Raw genomic sequence first — 13,357 nt, 5'->3', positions numbered from 1 at the left:
ATGCATACAATTATTTTCATTTTAGGAACTAGCACCCCCTGAGACAACCTAAAATCAGCAAATTCCCAATACTTGTCCTTGTATGAAAGACAAACACATCACTGAGTCCCGCTAATCCTGATCATCTCCAGAGTTCTCATTTTAAGAGCAATATCCATATTTATTTTGGTGAAGCCATTAAGCATTGTAGCTAATCTCAGGTGCTGAGAAGTGAAGCAAGTGATATAGCCGGGGATGAAATCCAGCTTCAGATGTTAACTCCTCTCCAGTTCTCAAGAGCACATCCTCCAGAACTGTAGAACTCCTTAATTCATCAATTTCTGATGCATATCATCTCTTTAAGGGATTTCTAAACTTTGGTTGTCAATAATTCCTGGCTCCTGGAGAAGACCCTTGTTTTCCAGGTTATTTTATATGAGCAAATTGAGCACATTAAATTTTTTTTTTTTTTTTTTTTAACACACCTGGTCTTGCTCTCTGGTAAATATGATTTACCTCACTTACTTTTGCAGAGTAAATGAGACAGGCTCTGGAAAATGTCTGTATTGTAGTTTACTGTGACAAATAGTTAAAAAGGTAGATCATTGCATTTTTACTTTTCCTTTTTTTTTTTTTCCTTCCTAATCTTTTTCCATTTCTGAACTTGCTTGTCCTTTATTTCTGTCTATCTCATTTCTTAGCCCCCTTCTCCCAGCCCTCTGCCAATTTGCCTTCCCATCCTCTTTCCCTGTCCTCCAAATGACTACACAGGCCACAGCAGTCACATCTTCTTGACATCATCCCATCAGCAGACTGTGGCTGTGCCATGTTAGTGTGCATATGTTGTGACAAAAGCAGTACAACCAGATAGGGAAACAGGGGGATCAAGTACCCCCTGAGGCCTTCAGAGAATCGCAGGGAATGAGAGGCAAGAGCTGAGGTTTTTTTGACAGAAGAGGATCCAGCTGTTCTGGGGGGGTGTTAGATCCAGCTGTCAGCTGAAATATTTAAAGGATATATTTTCTGTATTTAAAATCCTCTTCATTCCCTCAAGCATCCCCCTTACAGTGCTGCTTAATTGCAGCTCATCTACACTTTCTACTGTCACTCACATTGTGTTCTTTGCATTCCTGAGTTTAGGACTGCTCTCAAAAGCAGATGTGGCTGTAGAGACTTTTTAAGAGTAAAGGAGTCCCCTCTTCCTGCTGAGCAGGTAGTGTTGGAATCAGAATCTGAACAAGGCAGATGGGGCCAGCTGTGCAGTTTGCGTGGTGTAGAAGCCCAAGAAAGGGCAAGACTGAGTTCTGCCCATGAAGCTTCAGGGATGGAAAGCAGGGCAGAAATGGAGTGTAGCTAATGTGAGGTTTGGAAGCAGCGCATGTCATATGGGGCAGTCTCTGCTGGAAGATGACTCTGAGATAAAACCCTGTGAGTAGAGACCCTCCCTACCCCCAGTAGTCCCTTGAAACAAGAGATGGCACATGCATTGCTTATTCCTGTGACAGGTAGGTATTATAATGCTTGTTTATTGATACTATGGCCATGACAAAAGATGCTGGAATTAGTCTCCAAGGTTTAGGTCTGCTGTGCAGAGATCAAAACTCTAAATAAGCAGAAGTGAACATAGATAAAGCAAGCACTCTAAAAAAGTATTGATTGAAAAGGCCTGGCTGGAAAGCATAAATGACTCTTATTTCTGCATCTTTCCTCACTCTCTCCTAAAACGTGCACAAATGTACAAAATCCATTTTCTTTCCTACTCATTCAGAAGTATGGAGTTATTTTCCTAAATATCGTCTAATCTTTACAGTTGGAGTAAATTCCCACCCAGCTTAAAAACTGACCCCATGATTTCTTTGAAAGAGCTTCCACAGCCACCTTGTAATAGAAATAGTGGTAAACTGCTGAGGAGCCCTTTGTGGTACTCTGTTCCATCAGCTGCTCTAATACCTTTTTGACTATGTCAGTGGACACAGATATAAATGCTGCACCTTGGATCCCTCACTTGCAAGCTATCTCCTTTTTTTTTTTTTTTTCATTTTCTTTTTAAAACAAAAATGACTGCTGATGTTTATGCCCCTGTAATACATTATGTATTATTTTGTTTTAAGCGCTGCCTTTTGCATCCTGACAGTAACAATAAAATGTGAGTATGGGATTCCTAATACAGACAGACTAATGTTTCCACTGCTAGCCTTCCCTATCTCTTCTTTTTTTCTTTCTGCTCTCTAAGCAGTTTTCTAAAGGCTGCTTTTATATTCCTAATAAAATTAGAGCAAAATACATCGATTTACTGGAAAAGAGGGTTTGGATTTTTTTCCTTGGTGATAGCATATTCTCCACCACCTACCTTTTAAAAAGGCTGGTGAATGTTCCATGTAAAAGACATCCAGTTTCTTCTTTTGGGGGTTGGGGTTTTTTGTTTGTTTTGTTTTGGGGCGTTTTGGTGTGTTTCAGGCTGTTTGGTTGGTTGTTTTTTTGTTGTTATTGCTCTTTTTTTATCAGTTTCCTCATAATTTTCCCCCCTTGGTTCTGAGAATACTCTGCTTGTTGCCCCCACTATAGACCATTTTGTCTATGCTGATCTTCTGAAGTAATTACCTTTCATTAATGCATTTTACTCATATCTCCAAATACCCATAAATGGCTGGTGTGCTCATAGTGGGAACTGATCTGAATGGGACCTTTTTACTCCTTTTCCATCTCTAGATTGTGCAATCCATATCCTGATGTCTGACTTTCATTTTAGTGTAATGGATCTCCCCCCCTCCCCCCCCGCCCCTTGCCCTCCTCCATATTTGCCTCTGAAACCAATTTCAGCCAGCTGTTAGATTATCAGAACCAATGTGGTGGTGGTGCTACACTGATGTAGGCAACGTCACCTAAGAAATTAGTCCTGTTGTGGTTGTACTGCTGAATCTCACAGTTGTAAGTTGTGCATTGGGTTCTTTATCTCCTACTGAGATTTGTGTTGATCCCATTGTTTTGCACTCCAACAGCAGTCTGCTCACAGTTACAATGAGGGGAAGGAACAATCGAAACCCATTGAATTTGTTCATACTCCACACCCCTGGAAAGGTTTCAGAGCCCATCATCATGCTTTGGGGATTTAAGATTTCTGAGATACTCACTTAGTTATGGAGTAGGTTAAAATCTGTCATGCTCATTTAATGAGAGAGGAGGAGGGGGAAGATACACAGTCACACACACGCACAAAAAAAGCAATTTTCCTTGTAACAGTTGTGTTAAAATATTGATACAGATGCATAGTGGAAAAACTTAACGAGTTGTTAGTGTTAGAAATAATGCCAGCATTAGACATCTCTTGTGTGCAGGGTTTCCAAGATGGTGTTTAGCATTTCTGAGAAAGCGATCTCCTGAGAAATGTGGAATTGCTCTACCTGGATCACACCAGTGACACTTCAGCCTGGTCTCTTCTCCCAAGGCATCTAGATTGTCCTGTCTATAACCACAGGAAGTAGCACTGATAGAGGCACACTGTGGTGAAGACTCTTCTGTTTTTACCAAAAGCTTAGATTAAGGTTGGGTGCTGAACATTCTCAAGTGCCCTGTATACTGCATCTCTTACCAAGGATACACTTTGAGTTCAGAGCTAAGAGTTTGTGCTTAAGGCAGTTGGCAGACACACTATCCTGTCTTGATTCCAAACTGTTACAAAGTTTATAAACCTTGGGCACATCACTTTTTCTTTACATTACACTTACAAAATTCCTCCACCCCCCCCCCCCCACCCCCCCCCCGGCCTTTTCTCCTTGTAGCATCCTTTGACTCTGCAGGATTGCAAACATGATAGAAAATATTTCTTTTCCGTGTGTTTTTACTGTTTTCAGTGCTGTGATTCCATGATTTTGATCAAGGCTTCATCTTCTGACACCAGGATGCTCTTGGTGTTTTGGTTCCTTGTCAAACTGGGATGTCTCAAGCCTTTCAGATGGTGAGCTTTCATTGGGATGGGTGTTTCCTGGAATCCTACAGCTTCACTTTGGGTTTAAAGAAGAGATGTGGATACAATGCGGATGTATCCGGTAACAGGGACTACAGAGTGACCCACAAAATCTTTTCCAATGCTGTCTCCTAGTCTTGGGGTCTTTCATTAGTTCTTACTCCTGGAAAAGTCACTGAATTAATACATTCTGCAGAGCATAAACCAAGTCAAATGGGATATGCTGGGCTCTGTTAATGCAGACCTCTATCCATCAGAGACTCAGCTGAGACCAGTAAATCTGAGCATTCCCTTTAAGATGAGAATGAGAGAGGAATTAATTTTAATGAGTGATGTTTTTGCTACTGCTTGCCCTGTCGTGTGTGGCCTCTGTGTAGGCAGTGTGATCTGCCATGATGTCAGTGCTCTATGATCAAACCCCTTCCAAGAGGGGATACGTTACATGTGTTTCTGTGTCAATTCCAGTCCCTGAAGAATGTTGCCAATCCATTAAGAGCCTGGCAGGCTGTACTGGGAAATGCTAGCATGAGCACAGAAGAGAGAGGCAAGCCTGAGAATAAGGAGGAAGGAAAGAATAATCTCAGCAGCAATTCTGTATCCAAAAAGGACTTCCAGGGATATATTGTCTTCAGCTTGTACTTTGCCGAATGCTGTTCACTCTGCTGCATAGCTTACCAAGAAGTCTTCCTAGCAGAAGAGATTTCCCTTACAACTGCAAACCATTCCTATACTGTACAGTTTGCTTGGAATCCCTGACTTTTGCTTGCCAATACCTGATATTATAGAGACCTGAGAAAACTATAAGTATATTGGGCTGTGCTCTTCAGCAGTCTGCTTCAAATGAAATGCTTGAGCCCCATGAAGTACTAACCCTTTGAATATCTGGTCCTTGGTGTTACTGAAGGCAGTATGGCTTTGCATTGGATCCAGTAAGTATATTGATTCCTGGTCATAGTCAAAAATCAGACAAAACTGAATTGTTTCTCTTCTATCAGACCGTTTTTGTTTCTGTATCTGTCTCTACAGAGAGCAACAACTAGGAAATCCTGCTGCTGTGGTATCTATTGCCGCCTCTAGTAGGCTTCTGAGAATGGACTGGGCTGAGAGCTGCCAAAATTGTTTTGCCTTACTTTAAGTGGTATGATACTTACAGATACATGGCTCCCAAGCAGAAAGGATATTCCTTTCTTTCTATTGGGTGTGATGCCAGGAGAGGAGTGTTTTATACTAAAGAAAGGAAGTGAGGTGAGGGTCTCCTGTGGGCTCTGTAGTATTTTGAACCAAGGCTGGACTCAAAGTACAATACGGCACGTGGAGGACTCAGTCCAGATTCCTGCCGATACCAAATAAATCTTCCATATTCTTCTCACATTTAAAAATTAATTGTTAGGGGAGGAAGGACAATAGCTTTTAATATATATCACTTAAACTGTAGATAGATCTGTGTAAGCCCCCCCCCTTGTGTCCCCTTATGTCAAGGTTCTAGTCCGAATTATTCTTGTTCCCTCCCCATTACCAACAAGACTTCTGTCTTCCTCTGCTGAAATCTCTGTTCATTTAAACAGGAAGGAGTGATAGCTCCATCAAAAAACCTACCAAATGTTCAGAGGCAAGAGTAATGGAGTAGCAATGTGGAAGTTGAAAGGACAAGGAATCTGTGAAGCAGGGGGATTGCTGCAGTGCTGCCATTAAATGATCATGGGCATCATTAAATGAGTGGCATCAAGTGCCAAGCTTTCAAAAGCTGTCTATCTCTTTCTTGGGGAAGTTCCAACCTGATTACTAAGTGCCCTGCTTGAGATACGCCTTAGAAAGGAACCATGAAAAGTATAGAAGCATATTTTTTGTGAGAACTAAGGGGCTGATTTCTACCCAGTTTTCTTATATTTGCACCGTTTTGAGTGAAAACTGCTCAAGGCACCTGCCATGTTGTTTATGAAGAGGGACTCCCAAACTGTTTCCATTCTTTTTGCTGGCATGCATTAGTGAAGCATCTTTCTCTACCAGACCTACTAGCCAATCTGAGCACAACTTATTACCGGACTCTTTTATTGAGAATACTGAGTGATGTTGCCTTCTGGGATCCCAATGCGACTGACCCAGCACTGCCGTGTGAGACAGGAGTTCTCCGTGCAGACTGATGGATTTGGCTGGGACCCTTGCTACACCCTGTGCTTGTGAGCTGCTCTCTTTTTGCCAGCTTCCCCTCGAAGTGCTGAAGTGCCCCCACAAACCACATGCCCAGAGCACTCCATTCAGGTTTGTCAGTCTTCAAATCCTGGGTTGCCTGGTCCCTGAAGGAGCTTCAGAGAGCAATCAAAGCCACTGCAGTGCAATTTCCGACTGAGAATTTCCTTCCCATTTCTGAGCGAGTGTGTGTGTGTGTCTATTTACATGTTTAAAAAACAAACAAAAAACAAAAACACAACAACAACAACAACAAAAAACCAACCCCACAACATTTTGGTTTTGTGCACTAAGCACTTTTGAGGGCAATATAGGGCCCTGTAATATGGAGGTTTATAACCTCCTCAGCTAATGCTCTCTGACACTCTGTTTTGATATCATTACTACATTATACTCACAATTTTTGAGTGAAAAAATACAGTACTTAGAAAGTCGAAATTCATAAATAAATTCATGTCAAACCGCACTTAATATTGATTTTGTTAGTGTTCAGATTCAATAATAAGGTACTGCGTGCATGAATATTTAAATATAATCATCATTTCTGCATCTCCTAATGGCCTCTGCTCTTCTACACTCAATTTAAACACAATTTAAAAACTATAATGTATTGAAAAATACTAGGATTTAGCAATAAATCACCATTGGGATACTCCAAGCCTTTTATAGGATGGCTCAATATCTGCTTCTCAAGGGACAGCACAATTAGATTCATGTTTTTAAACTTCTCAATTATCCATATACCATAATTTTATGTGAAAGTTTGTTTCTCTTCCTCCCCCCTCCACCCTTGCTCCCCCTCCTCACCCTTCACCAGATACTCTCCCAGTAGGAAGCAGAGAAATCGCTAAGTGTTCTCTTAGCTGGGTTAGTATAGTAAAAAGGAGTCAAAGGTCACAGTCCTCAAACTGAATTAAATCCAGAGGCTGTCAGGGAAAGCAGAACGCTGACTCACTTAATCGCATTATTTGGGGAAAAATATAGGGGGAGGAGAGAGATAAAATGACTCAAAATGAACTCACCAAGGAGGAAACGGAGTTTTTATATTTGTTTAAAAAGCAATATTCGTCTTTATCAAATAGACGCAGGATGGTTCGATGAGGATGGAGCTGGCTGGTCATTTGCGCAGTCGCAGGCAGGAGGGCTCTGGCAAGCAGTTTTTTCCTGAGCAGGATCAGTGAGGGAAGGATGCAGTGCCCTCGGTGCCTTCAGTGCCAGGCTGGGTTTTTTTATTGATGGGGGGTGTTTCTGTAGTGCTGTTCGCTAACCCATCTCCAAACCACACTCTTTGAGGTAGGTCATTATCATTATCCTCATTTTACACATGGGGAAACTGAGGCACTGGTGGATGAAGTCATTATGGCAGAGTCCCAGTGACAGAGCTGGGTCTTTGGATTCCTAATGCGATTCCCTCTGTCCAGGCTATATGGCCCATCTCTCTCACCAGTGTCCTCAGAGACCATGATGAAAAGAGATATTAAAAGGATCTAGTGCTGGAATCTAAAATAGTAGCGCTAACATCTTAGGAGAGCAGTAAATCCCAATGGTGTTGGCGTGGGATTGACTCTGCTGGTCCTGAGGGTGGCTTGCCAGTTTTGTTCAGTGCGTTGCTATCAGATGTGAGGAAATTGTCAGTCGGGGAAGAGAGGAGTGAAGGTCTGGTGTCCAACAGAGAGAACATGGCCATGTCACTGGGTGATGCTGGCAGTGTCACACAGTGCCCTTGCAACCCTTTATAAATCGTAATGTGGGGCTGGGAGTCAGTGTTGGCTGGGGATCAAATATGGCCTGACTAATCTGTCCACCCTGATGGTGGAGGGAGGGCAACGGTCTGCTGAGAGGCACACAGACCGCTCACCTTTTTAATCCCCAATCAAGCAGCCAGAACTCCTCCAAGCCATACTGTATCTGGCTGAGGTTTTGCTTATATTCCATATTTCACCTAAATTCATTAGAACTGTTTTCTAAAGAAATTTAGTGTGCTTCATTGGAGCTAGTTTTTATCCTATACATCTGACAAAGCATCATCTCCTGCTGCCTCAGGATCACATCAAACCTGTGAAGTCCTATGACTGGATAAAACAGATGTTATTGATGGGAGAAAACTCTAACCCAGATGAGATGTTGCCATTCTGTCTGCCACAGTTTGAAGGTCTGTTCATTCATTTTTGTGGGAGAATAAGGCAGACATTCCTTTCCTTGATAGGCAGGAACCACTTCCACATCTAACTGTTCTATAGCTCTTTTGTCGGGCTGTTGTGTTGATCTGCGAAACGTTTGTAATACTGATACCAAATATTGTCCACCTTCCATTTGCTCATGTTGGGAGGAAGGGATAGTAATTTTTTCATTAATAAACACGGCAGGTTCAGGAAGATTATTGCAAGAATTATGCAGGTGGATATGGAGTTTTAATTATTTTTTTTCTAGGCTGTTTTTGAGATTCTCCAAAGTGTCAAAAGGTAGAGACAGTCTTAACTGAAGGGAACTGTGTATGGGAAATGCAGTTCATCACATGATTTCACCAGTTTTTCAGTGTATTCCTTCTTCAGGTATATAGAGTATTAGGGAGCACTTGGATCTGTGTGTTAGGGAATGGAACATGGGCACTAGGTGGAGGTCCGCTGACATACAGCACTTCAGCTTCGTGGAAGCTGTTGGGGAATGCACACCTCGATGAGTGGCAGACTTGGACTTGCAGATGGAGATGCAAACTCCAGAAGAGCCCCAAAAGCTCTCCAAGATGTGCCAGAGGAGGCAGTCAGGTACTCAGGGAAAAAGCTGTCAGTAAAAAGTATTGAAGTGTTTTCACAGTTGTCTGCTCGCAGACCTGCATAGCCACATTTGACACAGCGGCAGGAATTTCCTGGCCTGCCTAACGTGGTTTTCCCTTTCCATTTATTTTCCGTTGTTATGGCGAGATACCCGATAGCGGTCATATTGCAACCGCCCGGTTCTCTTCTCAGGACCATCGTCCTGTGGCAGTAGATGTAGGGAGCAAGTGAAGCCCTCACGTTGCCGTTGTTCGTTGGGACCGGCCCGCCGTGGAGGGCCCGTGGTCTGCAGGTGGCGCTCTGGCCCTGCGGGGCCCGGGGACTCGGCTGGAGCCCCGTCCGTGCAGGCGTGTCGCGGCTGCGGTGGGCCAGGCGCAGTATGCCAGAAACAGTATGGTGACAGGAATGGGTCATACTTCAGCCCGTGACTGAAGAGTCCCCAACTTCAGAGACACATTTCAGCGAGTTTCCCTGTGTTTGGTGCTGGCCATTGGTCATCCTTTGTTACGGCTTCACTTCTGTCGCTTTCCACCAAAGAGACTGTTTTCTACAGGAAAACACTTTTCTGTGTGAGGTGTTCCAGCTGGAGTGACGGGCCCAGGGTGCCGTCTGGAACCCCCTCTGTGTGGGGTGTCCTGGCTGGGGTGGAGGGCACGTGTGTCTGGCTGGCATCCCCACCATGCGGGCTGGGGTGGGGAGCCGGCTGGCACCCCCTTCACAAGGCTTGCAGGCACTGGAGGGATACAGGGTCAGCCCAGTGCTCACCAGCTGAACTGGGTACCAGCTGAGCATTGTTTAAAACAAGTGTGCTTGGTGAAAAGCCACTGGTATCTGTGGCCCGTCCCAACAGATGTCACCAACAGATCTGTATTGTTTCCAAGGTTGGGACCTTGTCAGTGGTGGAGGCAGATGTCACGTTGCTAATAAGTAGTGTGTGCTGCTGGCAGAGTTGTGAGGAGAGTTTGGATCACTGAGATAGTGTAGTAGCATGATGCCATGGGCAAGTAAGGGGCATCTTTGGCCATCTTTACCCTCTCCACAACGATTTCTTTTTTTCTGACTGTGTGAACATTAAATTTCTTATCCTCTCTGAATCTTTGTTTTTCTTCTGTTTTGTTTGTTTGGGTTTTGTTTTGGGTGGGTTTTTTGTTGGTTTTTTTTTCCCTCTCTCTTTTCTCTCATTTCTGTGCCTTTTCTTTTCTTATTTGATGCTCATGCCTTTGTCCAGAATGTTTTTGGCTACCAGTAGCAACCCTTTCATGTTTATACTTTGCTGCTTCATGTTGTGTAGGAGAGGGAGTGAAGACAAAGGACATTCCTGCTGGTTGTTGTAGAAGAGGGTAGGTGTTACACTAGGTCTGGGAAAAGGTCTGTGAATCACTTTGGATAAGCATCTTTGATTCCAAACCTGGTGATAGACATAGCACAGCTCAGTAGATTGGGTTTCTAACTGTTATCAGACTTGCTTCAGTTATCAGAACAGGAGCCAGAACTTGAAGCACTACCATGCACAGACTATGAACAGCAATAGCAGGGAGCACGTGCATCCAAGCACATAAATGCTTTCGCTCTAAGAAGTGCTAGGTACATTTGTAAGTGCTTATGTGCACTAGGAATTCAATTTATACACCACAAACACTCAAGAGGAGCTCCTCATCACCTAGCTTGCCACAGACAGGTACACCCAAATGAATCAAGTGGTCATTATTGTATGGTTTTTCTGCTGTCTGTTGCGTGGCAACTTGAATAGCACAGTAGACTGTGAAATACCTGCTTTTTGATGGCAAGCAACTGGAGAGTATAGCTAAACCAGGGAGAAATTCCAGCATTACTGCTTTGCTGCTGATGTTTTTGTTATTCTTATGGGCTGGCTGCACTTCCCAGTACCAGATGACATTGTGCCTAAAGTCCTTTTATGAAGGAAGATCCCTTTCGCATTTCCTGCAGAAAATGACTCAAGCTAAGCATCTCCAGCTTTATTTAGTGATGTCACATTACACAAGACACCATCCTCAGTGGCGCAGAACCTGGGGTTACATTCTTTAACCATGTGCCCAGCAGCAGGAGCCACCTTTAGAGTCCCAAGTGATACCTGCTGTCGCTTTTCTTATTGATTTCTTTGAATTAAGAAGAAACATGACCAAAGAACTACACTGAAGTGTGAAGGGTGGATCCCTTAGTCTTTCAGTTGTGATCCAATAATTTTTATTTTAGTACTGAAACATAGAGAACAGTTGTGAGTTTCCTTTCTGGTGATAAGGGCTTTTGACTTCTACCTAAGATGCAGCTCTCTGTTATTGTAATTTCTGGATTAGGGAGATAGCTGCATTCTCTTTCACAACCTTACTATGTTAGCTAAAAATCTGGATTGAGGTAAAGCTCCAGGGAATCTGCAAAGGGAGGAAACCCTGAATGCCTGTAGGAGCTGGCTCTGCATTTGGCCTCAAAGCTTCTATTTTCCTAAAAAGGAAAGGGCAAAAAAGCCTTGGACACTGTTTCTTTGAAAGCTGTAAAAATTAGAACAGGTGTGAGCACAGGCAGCTGCTGGGGTGCTGTGTGCAGATATTCCTGCTAATGCCTCCTTAGAACTTAATCTCTGAAACCATCTGCTTATGGTGAGCACATGTCCCGGAGGTGGGGGGGCAGAAGCAAATCCAGCAGCCCTACAACTTCTTCCACTGTAGCCTGAGTCAGAATTTTGAATAACAGAAGAAGATTGAGTTGTGTGTCAAGAGGCTTTAGTCTCAGCTTTTATGAAGCAAGAAAACTCCTTTGTCAGTTCCCCAGGTTCCGGTTCTGGTTATTGATGAGTCTCAGAGGTCAAGATCTGACTCATGACCATCTGAACCAAAACAACACACAAGCCTAACGGTTCTGCCATCAGCAGAACCTTATGTTCCCACAAATATGTGGGATCAAGTTTTCTTATTTGAGATCTCAATCTGAATACGATCAGCTAAAACCTCCTGGCTATGCATTACTCTTGTTTTCCTGACTGAAGTCACTGTTGAGCAAGTCCTTTAGTCCAGCTCTCCTGATACTCTCCAATGGAGCCTTCAACATTTATCTTCGAGCAAATCACTTCTCTTCTTCGTGCCTTTCTTCTCCTCCTGTTTCTTTGCTTTTTGGCTTTGGGAGGGACAGGGGTCTCTTAGTCTTTCGGCACCACATGGCCAGAAGATCAGAGATGTTACTAAGTGCTAACAAATGAATCAAACTCACCCACTGCTGCCTGCTTTGCTGCTTACTCTTTACCTGTGTACATTTGTTTGCAAAGGCCAAACTGCTCTCAGCCGCTGACCTGTTAATGAAAAACTATCAACTTCTCTGGCAAAAGAAGAAAGCAGTATTAGCCACTGGTGCCCCGTGACTGCCAGAAGCAGTATGGTGACAGGAATGGGTCATACTTCAGCCTGTGGGTGAAGAGTCCCCAGCTTCAGAGAGATGTTCAGGGACTTTCCCCCCATTTGGTGCTGGCCATAAAAAATTGATCATCCTTTGTTACAGCTTCACTTCTGTCACTTTCCATCCCAGAGTCTGTTTTTTACAGAAAACAAGCTACATTCATCAAAAATGACAGAACACAGACTTAATGTAATCATGTATGGGAACATGAATTGCAAATGCAGAACACAAGCACTAAAATGTATTTTCCATTACTGCCACAAAATGAAATAATCATGAACATTTTCCCCAAGAATGAGAACACATGTAGAATACACTGACACCTCAAAATCTGCTGCCATGCCCTGGCCTCAGGTGCAGGTAAGCTTTGTGCCTATCAGCGGGGCAGAGGTCTGCTGGTATCAGAGGAGATGCCTATGTTATAATCCTCACCATGGAAACTTGTCTGGTTATTAGTTATACCAGTTCTGGCAGGCTCGTTTGGGTGATTTTCTGGCCATCTCTGCCTGTTAAAGATCTCATTATACTCTTAAGCATAACTGAACAGAGGTGCTAGAAATACAGACAATACAGTGTTGCTCAATTCTGGACTCTACTTCTAGCTACTATTGGATTGCTTACTGGAAACATCGAACAAGTCCTCTCACCTCTAGCCTGCTTTCATAGATAAGCTGTAAAACTACAAATGTAGCTATTTAAAAATAAAATCTGTCAATTGATTTAGAGCTGGTGCAGGACAACACGTTAATAAAATTCTTCCTTTCCCTTGCAGACACATTGGACTGCAGTTTTGCCATGCTCTGAACATTTGTTATACTGCACTCCAGATGTGCCTGCCTTTCATAGACAGGTAAGGTTATACTTGTCTGATTATTATTATTATTATTATTATTATTATTATTATTATTATTTCCAATTATTTATTTGTTTGTAACTTAGTTTAGTATCAGAAATGTAAATGAGTGGATTGCCTCTCTTGATCAGGCTGTCAGAAGGCGCAATGAGGAAGGATAATAGAATTGGGAATAGCCAATCTGTAAACTAAACT

General features: G+C 43.0%; 1 long non-coding RNA gene across 1 annotated transcript in view; it reads left to right on the top strand.

The window, feature by feature from the left end:
• Nucleotides 1-13,151, top strand: part of LOC136300455 (uncharacterized) — a 38,495-nt gene extending 25,344 nt beyond the window's left edge. The window contains exon 5 of the long non-coding RNA XR_010723691.1: nt 13,082-13,151. This is a non-coding gene — a long non-coding RNA (uncharacterized lncRNA). The remainder of the gene's footprint in view (nt 1-13,081) is intronic.
• The last annotated feature ends 206 nt before the right edge of the window (nt 13,152-13,357 follow it).

The sequence above is a fragment of the Chamaea fasciata genome, unplaced genomic scaffold, assembly GCF_029207755.1.
Source record: "Chamaea fasciata isolate MVZ Bird 193981 ecotype frontalis unplaced genomic scaffold, bChaFas1.0.hap1 SCAF_23, whole genome shotgun sequence".
NCBI classification, from domain to species: Eukaryota; Metazoa; Chordata; class Aves; order Passeriformes; family Sylviidae; genus Chamaea; species Chamaea fasciata.
This window is presented reverse-complemented; position numbering and strand designations above follow the sequence as displayed.